This window comes from Mesoplodon bidens (assembly GCF_964165515.1).
Source record: "Mesoplodon bidens genome assembly, chromosome: 11".
Classification (NCBI taxonomy): domain Eukaryota; kingdom Metazoa; phylum Chordata; class Mammalia; order Artiodactyla; family Ziphiidae; genus Mesoplodon; species Mesoplodon bidens.
In genome coordinates, this window is record NC_138167.1 from 22,471,209 (window position 1) to 22,486,346 (window position 15,138).

At 43.6% G+C, this 15,138-nt stretch overlaps 1 long non-coding RNA gene across 1 annotated transcript in view; it reads left to right on the forward strand.

Moving 5' to 3' along the window:
* The first annotated feature begins 1,807 nt into the window (after positions 1-1,807).
* LOC308624952 overlaps positions 1,808-15,138 on the forward strand; it is a 50,462-nt gene continuing 37,131 nt past the window's right edge. Inside the window, exon 1 of the long non-coding RNA XR_014017028.1 lies at positions 1,808-1,883. This is a non-coding gene — a long non-coding RNA (uncharacterized lncRNA). The remainder of the gene's footprint in view (positions 1,884-15,138) is intronic.

The window sequence follows — 15,138 nt, forward strand, 5'->3', positions numbered from 1 at the left end:
TATTACATGAAAGAACAGGGAGAACAATGGGAAGTAAACAAGAATGATGTAGGCAGCATGACACTCCCCCAGAGATCTTCTCCCAGCTGCTTTTCTCGCAGGAGCCTTGGGCTTTGACTCTGCATCTCATCTTAGTTGTCACACTCCAGCCTCCAAGGGCTGGTCTGGCTCTGAAGCAGCTTGGGTTTGCTTTCTGTTTCCTCTCTCACTTCTATGTGAGAGGCACTGTTGATTTTCTAGCATTCAGGAACGAATCTCGTTTTGCTTCATCTATGATCGGGAGCTTCCTATCTTTCTTCTCGTGAGGTTTGGCTTTCCCTCTCACACTCCTGGGAGCTGTCACGGGAAGAGCATGCTCCTTGTGCTGTTGCCCTTTCAGCTGGGCCTCAAAATGAAGGCATAGGAAACAGACCAGACTCTAACCACATCCTGAATCAGGGCCACCCTTCTAGTCTCAGTCCTTAGAGTAAGAAGAGAGATGTCTGTTTTTTTTGTTTGTTTGTTTGTTTGTTTGTTTGTTTTGCGGTATGTGGGCCTCTCACTGTTGTGGCCTCTCCCGTTGCGGAGCACAGGCTCCGGACACGCAGGCTCAGCGGCCATGGCTCACGGGCCCAGCCACTCCGCGGCATGTGGGATCTTCCCAGACCGGGTCACGAACCCGTGTCCCCTGCATAGGCAGGCGGACTCTCAACCACTGTGCCACCAGGGAAGCCCCCGAGAAATGTCTGTTTTTAAGGCCACTGGGATATTTGGGGCTGTTTGTTACCTGGCATTACTGTAGCAATGGATGACTAATATAACATCTGTAATATAGGGAGCAACGGGTTCTCCTTGACTCCAAAGTAATATATCCTTAGGAATGTAAAAACTGTGGATTGCCTCCTTCATCATCCATTTCAACCTCATTCTAGTATTGTAGAGGCTGGGAAAGCTATCAATTACATTTTCCAGATTCTTTTGCAGCTAAGATTTCAAATGCAATTTAGGTTCCATCAATCAGATGAAGTGTGAAACTTGAATTTAGATCTGAGTTGAGCAAGGCAACCATTTTTGTTGGTGCAGATCATGGTAGATCATGGTAGAAACTTCCTGACTTGGTGACTTTTTGCATAGGCAGTATTGCTTACTATGGCAGTGGTCCTGTGGTTCTGGGCCTGGGAGTTTTACCTGGATCCTCTGTCCAGGCTGTTCCTCTAACTCTTCCAAAATTTTTGTGAACTACCTGATATTGTAAGTATAAATTCCTTTCTGCTTACATGAGTCAGAGTGGTTTCTGTGTCAGCTACCAAAATCTAACTAATAAAAATCATAAAATAGGAATCTCAAATGATAAACTCATAAAAATCATACAGTAAGAATTTCAAACTAAAAATTCGAGGCTGATCCATCATAGACTTTCAGTCACCTATGGGGAAAAGTCCAGACTGAGCCTGATATATGAGTTCCTTCACAATTTGGCCCAAACTACTTTTCCAAACTCTTTCCTTACATCTTTTCTTAACTATCATAACCACCAGCCATGCTGAGCCCCTAGACTTTCCCAAAGCACAGTATGCCTTTTCTGTGACTTGGACATGCTGTTCTCTCTACCTTCAATTACTTTTTAACTCATTGGTTCATTTATTCAGCTAATGTTTATTGACCATCTACAATATGCCAGGCCCTATGCTAAGGCACTGGATGTACAAAGGTAAGTAAACAAGGCCTCTGTACATAGGAGCTCCTAGTCCAGTAGAAGAGATTAATGTATAAATAATTAACTATGACAAATCCTGTTAAGTGCTAGAATATGAGTTTAAAAAAAGTTCTGGGACAGTGGAAGAAAAGAGGAACTTGTTTACCTGAAGTCTTGGTGAACATTTCCCAGAGAAGGTGATCTGGAGGTGAGTGTTATAATGTGAGTAGTGTGGAAAATTGACATATATACACTACCAAATGTAAGATAGATACCTAGTGGGAAGCAGCCGCATCGCACAGGGAGATCAGCTCGGTGCTTTGTGACCACTTAGAGAGGTGGGATAGGGAGGGTGGGAGGGAGGGAGACGCAAGAGGGAAGAGATATGGGGATATATGTATATGTATAACTGATTCACTTTGTTATAAAGCAGAAACCTACACACCATTGTAAAGCAGTTATACTCCAATAAAGATGTTAAAAAAATAATAAAATAAAATTAAATTAAAATGTTGTTTACATTAGGGAGAATGGTAAATCAGGAAAGAAAAATATGAAGTTTCAGCTTTTAAGGGGATGGGGGGTTGGAGAAGTAGGGTTGAAAAAGTGACACTCAAGCAAAGACCTGAAGGAGGAGAGGAAATGATAAAAAAAAATAAAAAAGAAAAAAGAAAATGATGAGGAGCAACTGAGGTTTCTATAGTAGGAGAGTGAAACAAAATGAGGCTGGATTCCAACTGCCAGACCCATTTGAAGCAATACTGTAGATTCCGTTAAGCCATGGAGAGTCTATGGAGGTTTTCCTATAAGGAAGTAATGAGATTAAGCTACACGGTCAGGCTAACTCTGGTGGCCGAATGGAACATGGACCACAGTGGAGGAGACTGATAACCAGGATATGATTTAGGAGGTGGTTGAAATACAATGAGACTTTGAACTAATTCAGTAGCAGTAGCGGGTAGAGAGAAAGGGGTCAGTTGTCAGAAATGTGTTTCTGGAGGGAATGGAAGGACCTGATGAACAGTTGCATCTGGGGAATGAAAGGAGGGAGGAGTTGGGATGCCTGAAGTTTCTGGCTTTGATTACTGGTTAGATGAGTACAAGGACTTAGTAGCACTCAGTACATATTTGTTGACAAAATTACTGCAATTTGTTTCACTCACCAAGATGGAGAATATGAAAGAAGGATGAAGGAGGATTGTGTGTGTGTGTGTGTGTGTGTGTGTGTGTGTCTGTGTGTTTTGGAGTTGGGGGAGGAAAAGATGATGTTTTGAAATGTTTCTGGTAGACAGGAAGTGATCTGGGGCGAGAACAGAACTAGAGGTATGTATTGTGCTTGGGTGTGGTCAGCGTAGAGGAAGGTGAGAGTGGTAAGATCGCCCAGGCAGAGTGTGTAGAGTGGAAGGCGAGTGGCCTAGGGATAAGTGTTTGGGAATACGGAGAGACAGAGGGGGGAGGAAGAAGAGGGGTCAGAGAAGGAGACAGGGAACAAATCCAGGGGAGAAACCCATGTTAAGGAGGCATTTATGGAGCCAAATGCAGCAGAGTAAGAACGGTCAGTGTCCAGTGGATTGACAATTAGGAGAGCCTTGCCCACTTGGCAAGCGCAGCTTCACTGCAGTTTTGTGGTAGAGGAGTGGACAGCACCTGAGAGTTGGAGAGAATTAATACACTTACAGGTGGGGCCTGGGGGAGAGGAGGAGGAGCGGTGGCGTAGTTCTTCTAGGGAAGCCAAGGCTAAAGGGAAGACCTTTTCTAACGGAGAATGAAGAGGAAGGAACTAACAAAACTGCTTTCACCATCACCACCAGCTCTGCTAACACCACCATTTACTGAAGGTGAACGCACCTTGTCACCATTTTACATCACAAGTGTGGCGCTAGAAACCTTTTCCTAAGTTTCACAACAGCCATGCAAGTTGGGAATATCTATTTCCTTTGCTCAGTAGGAGGAAAATGAGGTCCAGAGGTCACGCAGTGCAGAGGCGCTGGACCCAAGATCCAAACCCTGGGCTAACTGTCTTCCAGATCAGCATAACAATGACTCCAAAGCCCACCTGCTTTCTATAGCACCGTTGTATGTCTTATTTAGAATGGGAGACGTTGGCAATAGAGAGAAGCGAAGGATAACTAACAGAACAGAAACAGAACCGAGGCCTGGAGGAGATAAGGCTAATAACAACAAGAGTCAATACTTATGGAGAATTTACTATATGCCAAATGATGGAATATTTAATTTTCTTTTTACTGTGGGTTTTTTTTTTTTTTTTTGCGGTACGCGGGCCTCTCACTGCTGTGGCCTCTCCCGCTGCGGAGCACAGGCTCCGGACGCGCAGGCTCAGCGGCCATGGCTCACGGACCCAGCCGCTCCGCGGCATGTGGGATCCTCCCGGACCGGGGCACGAACGCGTATACCCTACATCGGCAGGCGGACTCTCAACCACTGCGCCACCAGGGAAGCCCTACCGTGTTTTTATTAGTCTCATTTATGGATGTTTCTTCATTGCGGCGGCAGCAAGGGAAAAAAAAAAGGAAACTTTCTTAATGCATGCACAAAGGGTATGATACTGCCCTAAGGCAATGGCGAACATTTCTCCACGTGCTTACGCCCGCTGAGGCCGGCCTGCAGTGCCCGGAGCTAGCCCAGCATGGGTCAGGGGGCGCACTGGGGAGGGAGGAACCTGTCCCCTCCTTGGCCGTCTTACCTCACCCAGGGACGTCCAGAAAAAAATGTTGCCGTGTCCCCGGTCTCTGGTCTGTGGTCCCTGGTCCCTGGTTTGTAGCCCCTGGCTCCGGTCACGGTGCTGAGCAGAGAAAGGTACACCGGGAGGATCGGAACCAGGCCCTGCTCTTGGGGGTCCCTCAAAGAGTCCCCACTGCCCAGGGATCATAATGCGTCCCACTCACTCGACTGCAGGCTGTCCTGATGGAGTATTCATTAAATCATCACAGGGGCTTCCCTGGTGGCGCAGTGGTTGAGAGTCCGCCTGCTGATGCAGGGGACACGGGTTTATGCCCCGGTCCGGGAAGATCCCACATGCCTTGGAGTAGCTGGGCCCGTGAGCTATGGCCTCTGAGCCTGCGCGTCCGGAGCCTGTGCTCCACAACGGGAGAGGCCACAGCAGTGAGAGACCCGCGTACCGCAAAAAAAAAAAAAAAAAAAAAAAAAAAAATCATCACAAACAACCCTCTGTATTGTTTCCCTTTTACAGATGAGAAAACTAAGGTTCAGAGATATTAAGTAACCTAAACGTATAAGGGTCCATAGCTAATGAGTCAGAGTCAGGATTCACTCAGGCATTCTGACTCTGGAGCTCATATTCTTAACTCTTGGTCACTGGTCCCCCAGGTGGAAGGTTTTTTTTGAACATGAAGAAGGAGGGACCCATTGTTCTCTGAGAAGGAAGAGAGAGTTAAGGAACATGTAGATCTCACTGTCGATGAGTTGGATGGTGGTAAGGATAAATGAAGGAGTTCATCCTGATGACTTATTTTCTTGGCGAATCAGGAGGCAGTTACCTGGGTAGAGGAAGAAGGTTGGGTAGAGGGAGGCTGGGCTTGGGGGTTGAGCAGAGCAGCAAAGATTGGGTTTGGCCACTGGAAGAAGTAGAAATCAAGGCAGAGCAAAGTTCAACGAGAAGTGCTGGGGAGGCTTTACAGAGATGAGAGACCAACTGTTTGCACAGGTATGTGGTCACCCGGTTTTGCATATTTCTCCAGTGCACACAGTTGTCAAAGAGTGGAGAAAGCAGATTACACCACTGATCCAGGCCTGGGGGTTTGTGCAGCATACCCGGATGACCCCTTGTTATTGATACTCCATCGGTAAGCTCTGTCAGTTTTACTTCCTACCTCCTAAATACCTCTTAAATCTATTCACTTTTCTCCATCTTTACCATCATCACCTTAGTCCAAGTTACAGTCACCTCTTCCCTGGACCACTGTGTTAGCCTCCTAACTAGTTTAATCCTCCCTCCGTGGTCTCCATCCCTTTCATTCTCCACACAGTAGCTAGAGTGAGTTTTTCAAAAGCTAATCTGGTCCCACCATATCCTTTCTTAAGCTTTCTCAGGGGCTCCTCTTGGCCCTCGCTCAGCATGGAAGGTCCTGCAAAGCCTCTCAGTCCCAGCTCATGCACTTGCTTTCTCCATACCAACCACACTGATATTCCCCCCTAACCCCCCCAAAAAATTGCCATAAGGCCTTTGCGTGTGTAGTTTCCTCTACTTGGAATACTTTCCCCTTCCATCTTCACCATAGACAGCTTCTACTCTTCTTTCAGATTTCACCTCTAGCACTATTTTCTTTTCTTTGGGCTGCGTTGGGTCTTCACTGCTGTGCTCAGGCTCTCTCTAGTTGCAGTGAGCAGGGGCTACTCCTCGTTGCAGTGTGTGGGCTTCTCATTGCGGTGGCTTCTCTTGTTGTGGAGCACGGACTCTAGGCGCGTGCGCTTCAGTAGTTGTGGCTCGTGGGCTCAGTAGTTGTGGTTCACAGGCTCTAGAGAACAGGCTCAGTAGTTGTGGCATATGGGCTTAGTTGCTCCACGGCATGTGGGATCTTCCCGAACCAGGGATTGAACCCATGTCCCCTGCATTGGCAGGCAGATTCTTAACCACTGCACCACCAGGGACGTCCCTCTAGCACTATTTTCTGAGGCAGCTTCTCCATCCTCCTTGTATCAAACCTCCCCAGTCTCGGTTTTCACAGCACCAGGTACCTTTCCTTTACAGCACTTGTCACAGTCTTACATTTTTGTCTCTCTCTACTCTCTAGACTGTAAGCTCCAGAAAAGAAGGGACCATGTCTTTTTTTGCTCATTATTATCTTACCCCAGCAAATGGCATGATGTTTAGTAGGTGATCAATAAATATTTGTTTAACAAGTAAATGGTTGAATAAAAGCATTTATTAATTGCCATCCATACTATATACAATGTTCTTTCATTAAGTAGGCATAATATTCAGTGATTTATAATGTCCCTTTGGGGCTTCCCTGGTGGCGCAGTGGTTGAGAGTCCGCCTGCCGGTGCAGGGGACACGGGTTCGTGCCCCGGTCCGGGAGGATCCCACATGCCGCGGAGCGGCTGTGCCCGTGAGCCATGGCTGCTGAGCCTGTGCGTCCGGAGCCTGTGCTCCGCAATGGGAGAGGCCGCATACCACAAAAAAAAAAATAAATAAAAATAAAAAATATAATGTCCCTTCAAACTCTTAGGCTAATTTTTACATGAGGAAAATTTTTTTTTTTTTTTTTTCGGTTCGCGGGCCTCTCACTGTTGTGGCCTCTCCCGCTGCGGAGCACAGGCTCCGGACGCGCAGGCCCAGCGGCCACAGTTCACAGGCCCAGCCGCTCTGCAGCATGCAGGATCCTCCCGGACCGGGGCACGAACCCGCATCCCCCGCATCGGCAGGCGGACCCCCAACCACTGCGCCACCAGGGAAGCCCTCATTTTTAGGCTATATTTATCACTTCTTCATGCCAAATATTCTTATGCCAAGACAGTATGCCATTTATTTATCCCTTGAATATTAACTCATGTTATTAAAATAGTTGTCCAATTCTAGGAGGCAAAGATGGAATTTGACTTAGATAGGTGAAGAAAAATATTGTCAAGATATATTAAAATATTTTTAAAGAATAGTTATAAAAATAGATGATTAGTCCCTTTGAAGAGAGGGCTCTGATGACTTGGAATGGCCTAAATAATAATATATATATATGTCATGATACAAATTTAACTGGCATGAAGCAAAATAGAAAATACATTATGGCAGTTACCTCATGACCAACAACAAGAGATTTTTTCACTGTTGGAAACCTTAGAATTATGAAAGGACCTGTCTATGAACCAATAGCCACACTTGTTTTTAAGGGCACAAGGGTATATTTTTAGAATAATATGTCTTTTTAAAAAATTTTTATTTTATATTGGAGCATATTTGATTTACAATGTTGTATTAGTTTGAGGTGTACAGCAAAGTGATTCAGTTATGCATATACATATATCTATTCTTTTTCAGATTCATTTCCCATATAGGTTATTATGGAATATTGAGTAGAGTTCCCTGTGCTATACAGTAGGTCCTTGTTGATTATCTATTTTAGATACAGTAGTGTGTATATGACAATCCCAAACTCCTTCCTCCACCATAAGTTTGTTTTCTATGTTTGTGAGTCTGTTTTTGTTTTGTAAATAAGTTCATTTGTATCATTTTTTAAGATTCCACATATAAGTGATATCATATGATATTTGTCTTTCTCTGTCTGACTTACTTCACTTGGTATGATAATCTCTATGTCCATCCATGTTGCAGTTGATGAGACATTTCTGAGAATTGAAGATATTCTTAGAAATAACTCCATTAGTTGGTGAAGAAGTATCTATTTTATTCTTTGCTGGATCAATAAAATATCTAGTACAGTGCTATATATACATGGGTCCTTAAGAGTCATTTGATTCTGATAAGGAAATATACACTAGGAAAAAAAATCAAACCCTCTCCTTGGAGGACAATATGGATGAAAGCTATGGCAGGTTTTCTTCTGAGCTCTTTGTAGCCCACTCTATTTTTTTTCTTTTTTCGGTACGTGGGCGTCTCCCTGTTGTGGCCTCTCCCGTTGTGGAGCACAGGCTCCGGACGCGCAGGCTCAGCGGCCATGGCTCACAGGCCCAGCCGCTCCGCGACATGTGGGATCTTCCCGGACCAGGGCATGAACCCGTGTCCCCTGCATCTGCAGGCGGACTCTCAACCACTGCGCCACCAGGGAAGCCCAGCCCACTCTACTTTTAAAGGGTGAGATCAGTCTCACTTAAAGTATTCAGTACTTAGAGGCATGATTACTGAGCTTAACATACAGTAATCTACTGCCTTGATTTACTTCTTATATGTCTTCACCTCTTCCACCGCCTCATCCCAGAACTTTGCATGGTCCTCAGACCCTGTCTCTCTTGATTGATCAGTTTGTAGCTTTTCACAACAGTACTTTAGAGACATTAAGTTGTAGCTCCCAGTTATGAAAATGAATATTGGTCTTTTTTAAAGTAACAAATGTTTTTTTATCATAGGTATTATATTCTTAAAGATAATTATAGCTTTAATCTTCAATTAAAAAAACCCCATGATACAGTACTTTTCACAGTCTCCCACTTTTATTATAGCCTTAATATTCTCACTCTCTGATTTCGCTGGAGCAACCTTCCTATAATATTCATGTAAACTGTACTGTGAGAAGATCAGTGCCTTTCCTAGGGTTCTTGACGATACCCGAGGTGGGGAGTTGGGGAATGGGGTGCCCGATACCCCCTTTGAGGGGATGAATGGCCCCCAATCCCTGCTCCGTGTGAACATTCAATCCCTGCCCATGGCTTTGCCTCTGTGATGGCTTCTCTCTGTTCATACAGTTTTACCTCCCTGCCCATGGCTTTGCCTCTGTGATGGCTTCTCTCTGTTCATACAGCTTTACCTCCAGCTCCCTCTCCTTCCCCAAAGCACAATACAGCAAAGCTGCTGAGAACTGAGGGACAAGGACGGGGGTCACAGCAGAGCACCTGTGGGTTGGCTTTTCCTTAAGCCTCTTTGCCTCCATTTTGGTCAGGCGTGCTTGCTCTACCAAGATCATTTTCCCAATCCCTTTATCTGCTTTGAGGTCCCAGTTCCTTATCCACTCTCTCTGAGATACCATCTGAAAACTTTAAGTCCCTACTACCATACAGCTCGGTTCGGGGCCAAATTGTGTGTATATATTAAAAGGCCTGCTAGCAAGCTCCTCTAAAGACAAACACATAGAACTGATAGATTTGGAAATTTTTTGGCAGTATTCCACCTCTAGTGTAGATCAAATCTAATTCATATGTAGAGCTACCCATACCCACTGCACCCCCGTCTCCTTGTTGATGCCAAGAATTCCTACAGGGAAGAATCTGGGTTTATTTTTTTCTTTTACATTAAAATAACACTGATGATATTATCATGATATTATCAGTAACCTGAAAAATAGAAAAATCTTGTGAAATACTGGTCTCAAATGTTGAAATTAAAAATAGAATTGTTCTTCCATCATAATTTCTTTTCTATCCTGAGTCTGAAAGCTTCTGCTAAAGGGTATGGTACTCCTGATACTTGCCAGCAGGGCTTTTCAAATCTTTTTGGTATTACATCTCTGTTTTTTATTTATAAACGAAAAATTTGAAATATGTGAAACTATAAACCATGAGCATGGAAATAGAAATGAAATGCACTATCTCATAGCACACTCAGAATGGAGGAGGAGAGAAAATAAATGTTAAAGGGTATTCTTTAGCCTTAAGGGGAGAAATCAAGGTCAGGGATATTTGAGAGAAAGAGTTTATTTGATCGACCATGTCTTTGGAGTGAGAAAGATTTTGGATCACAATATCAGTTCTGTCTCTAATTAGCTGGGCAAGTAACCTTGGACAACCCTCTCTATATCTCACTTTCTTCCTTTACAAAATAGGGATTATAATACCTCCATCTAAGAGTTATAGTGAAGATTAAATATACTGGGAATGTGTCTGGTATGTGATGAGTGTTTGATAAATGCCACCATCCTTCTGTTCTCCCTTCCTCTCTTCTTCCTTCTAAAGTGGGGACTGCAGCCGGGCAAAGCCACACAATTCTGTAAATTAGAAATTCTTATAATTAGGATGAGTAAAATTTTTTATAAAAAGGGTTATATGTATATTTAATATATATTTATATTTTAAAGCAGAGAGGATAACTAATTTAAAATTTTTTATCTATAAGGAATGGGAGAAAATATAGTGGAGGAGAAAGGGATGCAAACCAGGTTTCTTAGAATATCCTTGTTTTGTTTATTTGACTTTGAAACTGTGAAAATATTTTATATAATTATAAAACAAAATTAAGGTTAAAATCCCTAGACAGTGAAGAGTAAATGAAACAAAATCAACCTTACTGCATATTCAGTTGTTGACAGAAAAGAACTGTACTGAGTAACTTAAAACCTGGTAATTGGGGCTTCCCTGGTGGCGCAGTGGTTGAGAGTCTGCCCACCGATGCAGGGGACACGGGTTCGTGCCGCAGTCCGGGAGGATCCCACGTGCCGCAGAGCGGCTGGGCCCATGGGCCATGGCCGCTGAGCCTGCGCATCCGGAGCCTGTGCTCCGCAGCGGGAGAGGCCACAACAGTGAGAGGCTTGCGTACAGCAAACAAGAAACCAACAAACCAAAAAACCTGGTAACTAGACAGTATATCCCGAGTAGTTTATATCCTAAGCTGAGGGGAGAATGAAAACCTTTTTATAAATAGTTTTCAGGGGTCATATGTTTACCTGAGACTGTTCTATGTGTATTGTGGGACAAAGCAAATGAGTAATCATATGACATTCTAAATCAAACTTTAGGATTCTCAGCTTGAAAGATACAAGAGTGTAAATAAAAATACTCTACTCTCAAATTTGAATTAGGAGTATCAGTCGAATTCAAGAGGAATTTTTTTTTTTTTTTTTTTTTTTGCGGTACGTGGGCGTTTCACTGTTGTGGCCTCTCCCGTTGCGGAGCACAAGCTCCGGACGTGCAGGCTCAGCGGCCATGGCTCACGGACCCAGCCACTCCACGGCATGCGAGATCCTCCCGGACGGGGCACGAACCCGTGTCCCCTGCATCGGCAGGCGGACTCTCAACCACTGCGCCCTCAAGAGGAATTTTATCTTACAAGTTTTTCCCAGTTTTGTCCACTTAAAAGGCCTAGTAACAGTAGCTGACCCATTAACAATGAACCCTCTTTGTGTCCAGATTGTGGTTTCTAAATACCGTATCCCACTAAAAGGACCCTCAGCCCCTTGTAGAAATGTCTGAATCCAAGTCTGGGGTAGGTAATGTACACAATGAGCCTAGAGCATCTTGTCATATCAGAAAGAAAGGAAGGAAGCTGTGGTATAAAATTTATATTTACATTTATATTTCTTATATGGCATTTGTCCCCAGTTTCTGGCACAGGTCTATTAAAACCTTTGCAATTTCCTGAGTGATAGCAGTGCGTTTTGTTATTCATTATAAACACCTTTCAACGATATCTGAGTTTATGCTAAAGAGGTGATTCTTGGTGGCCCCTAAATAGAATTAGGATGGGGGCTGGTTACAGAGGAACCAAACACATGATTTGAGGGTCTGAACTTTCAGCCCCACTTCCTTCTGAACTCCAGGGGGAGGAAGGTGGCTGGAGATCAAGTTCATTCACCAAAGGCTAATGATTCAATTAATCACGCCCAGGTTATGAAACTTAGATAAAAACTGAGAAAGAACGAGGCTAACGGAGCTTCCAGATTGGGAGGATGGCAGGCCCAGGGAGGGTATGGAAGTTCTGCACCCCTCCCCCCTTGCCCTATTCATCTCTTTGTCTGATTGTTCATTTGTATCTTTAATGACAATATGAAACAACAGAAATTTGAATGCTCCTGCAGGTGTGGTTCTCTGGAAGGTAGACTCTGAGACAAAGATTAGTAGCAGGGAATTGGCTGGGGAGTACTCCAGGGACCAGCACCTGTGGGGGAAAGGAAAGCAGCAGCACTGAACAGAGGAAGCTGGGCTCAGATGTAGTTACAGCAAGGCATCTGCCATACCCACAGGGAGCACTGCAGCTGCGATGGTTCCTCAGAGCAGGACCAAGCTGGGGCGGGGCATGTGGGCCTTTAGCCCTACACTCACCAATCACTGGGTGTGGGCTGTCCCAGGGAAATGTGCATGACTTTGAGGGAAAAGGGTAAAAATAGTGAGGGCTGTCAGCTGGTAGCACACCCAGCAGCTGGAGGAATAAGGCCTTCGACACTGAAGGGAGAGCTTGGTGGCACCATGCACCATCCACTACAGATGCTGGCTGGTGGTTTGATGAAATTAGAAAATGACTTTTAATCTTCTTTTAGGTGTAATGCTTTTATTATGATTATGTTTTAAAATGAGTCACTATCTTTTAGAAATAGAGACTAAAATATTTACTAATGAAATGATATCACAGATGGGATGTACTCCAAAATAATATTTGGGGGGTGAGGGGTTGTGGAAATATAAATGATCCGAGTTGATAATTTGTTGAAGTTGGTAATGGGTATATGGGCATCATTATACTCTTCTCTCCATTTTTGTATATTTTGACTTTTTCCATAATTAAAAAAGTAAAAAGAGATAATAAAATTAAAAAATCATTTATAAAACAAATAGGTCACTTCATATGGCATAACAGATTACATTTCTGTGAACATGATTAATGTTCATTTAATACAATTCTTCTATATAAAATGTTCATAAGTAGATAGAGATTCTATTATGTTTTAATTTCACAGAGAAGATAGTAAGAAAAAATAATGAGAGAAGGATGAATTTAGGTTTGAATGAAGGACAAATGCCCTAAGAAATAAAAAGTTATTAAATATCATATTATTGGGAAAGAGTAATCTGGGCATCTTAAGAGTAGAACAGATATACATCCTTCTGAGAAGCCTTACGTGAAATCTGACTGAAGGCAATCAGGGGCATTGCAGCCCTCTGACTGTCTTTTGTGCTGTAGAATGTAGTGGAGTATTTTTTTCCTTTCAACACATGGTAATTATTTCTCCCCCTCAAAGGGAAAAATGGCTTTTATGTGTGTCATGAACACAAGATAATTTTGTCCTTGGTAATGAAATATTTGTACATCTAGTTTAAGAACTCGTGATAAATAAAGCTAGGTTAAAAATAACAGCGAATGTCATTTTTTTTTAATGAAAATTCTTTCATATAGCACATTTCCTGACTGTGCTGTTTCTAATTTCTGTTTTAGTTCCTGCACTCATTGTCAAGAGAAGTGAGTCAGACTAGCTGCAGAGAATGTTACCTTGAGCTCTATTCTGTAATTATGATTCAGTAGGAAGACTCTGTGTGTGTGTGTGTGTGTGTGTGTGTGTGAGAGAGAGAGAGAGAGAGAGAGAGAGACACTGAAAAGCATTTAGGGAAAAAAAAATCTTAAATTAAGCTTATAACCCACATAACTATTTCAATGGCACAATAAGGTGAGTTTGTGTATGCCATATGCATCATTAATAATTAGAAAATATACCACATTGCCCATGCTTCATGCCATTCCATGTGGGGGACTTGTCTTCACACTAAAAGGATAAAAGAACATCTGTTCCTTGGCAGTTTTGGCCTCCCTGGGGCCTAATTTGGCCCACTCTATTTGGACCAGATTCCCAGCAAAATGGGATGTGGGCCCTGCATCCTCTAATTAATCTTGCTGTATTTCTTGCTCTTTGCATGGCTACTTTTCTTCTAACTTTCACTTTGGGTCCTTGTCTCAGATGTTATGCCAAGATAAGTTGAGAGAAACTATTGGTAGGCCAGGAGAAAATCTAGAGGTCTCCTGGGTTTTCTGAAACATTAAGGTTTTAGACAGTACTAAGTAGAGTAAAAGCATAATATTAATGCTAATGCTCTAGAAATCTCCACTAAACCAAGCACTGCTAATATTTCACTGCCATTATTACAAATATCTGGGTCATTCATTAATGAGGAGGTTTTCTCTCTTCATGGCCCAGATACGAGAGGGTCCAAACTACCAACAGAGGCTCCTCACCCAGACACGGGCCAGGAGGTCCTGCGTTAGCAGGCACTGTCTGGTTCTTGCTGGTGCTCACACCATTCCCATCCATCATTTTTTTTGCCTTGGCTCTTCTTTCTGCCATTTTCTTCTTTCACAATCGTTTCTTACCCACTCTCTCTTGTCACATGGTTCTTTTTCCCAGCATGCTTCACTCACCTACAAAAGCTGCCCCAAACCAGAGTGTGAAGTCGAAGGATTCCTCTTGGGGCCCTTTTCTCCTTTAGTCCGTACCCCTCCTCATTGTCAAAAATGCTTTCGTCACCCTCCCTCTGATCACAGCTTCCTGGAAGGGAAGGGGCTGCTGAACTCATGCAGATACTGAGATATAAATAAGGATGCAGAACACCTCCTCCCCACAGTGAGATCTGTATTTTAATAGTTGCCCCATTGCTGCCATTTTCACACTTCACCCTCCTTAGTTCTTTCTTCTCATTTTTGCCCATAGCATGCTAGTTCTTTGCTTATACCTCCACCACTGCTAGAATACAGGGTAGCCCACCTCTCAACATGTCTTCCTTTGACCTTCATGAATCCTAATATCTGTCAGCTTTTAAATATGTGTGCCTGGGCTTCCCTGGTGGTGCAGTGGTTGAGAGCCCGCCTGCTGATGCAGGGGACACGGGTTCGTGCCCCGGTCCGGGAAGATACCACATGCTGCGGAGCGGCTGGGCCCGTGAGCCATGGCCGCTGAGCCTGTGCGTCTGGAACCTGTGCTCCGCAATGGGAGAGGCCACAGTGGTGAGAGGCCCACGTACCGCAAAAAAAAAAAAAAAAAAAGTTTGCCTGACTAAAAGGACCAGGAGCGTTCATTTCCTTGTAACTTGTTTTCTGTTACTTAGAGCCAGAAAATTCA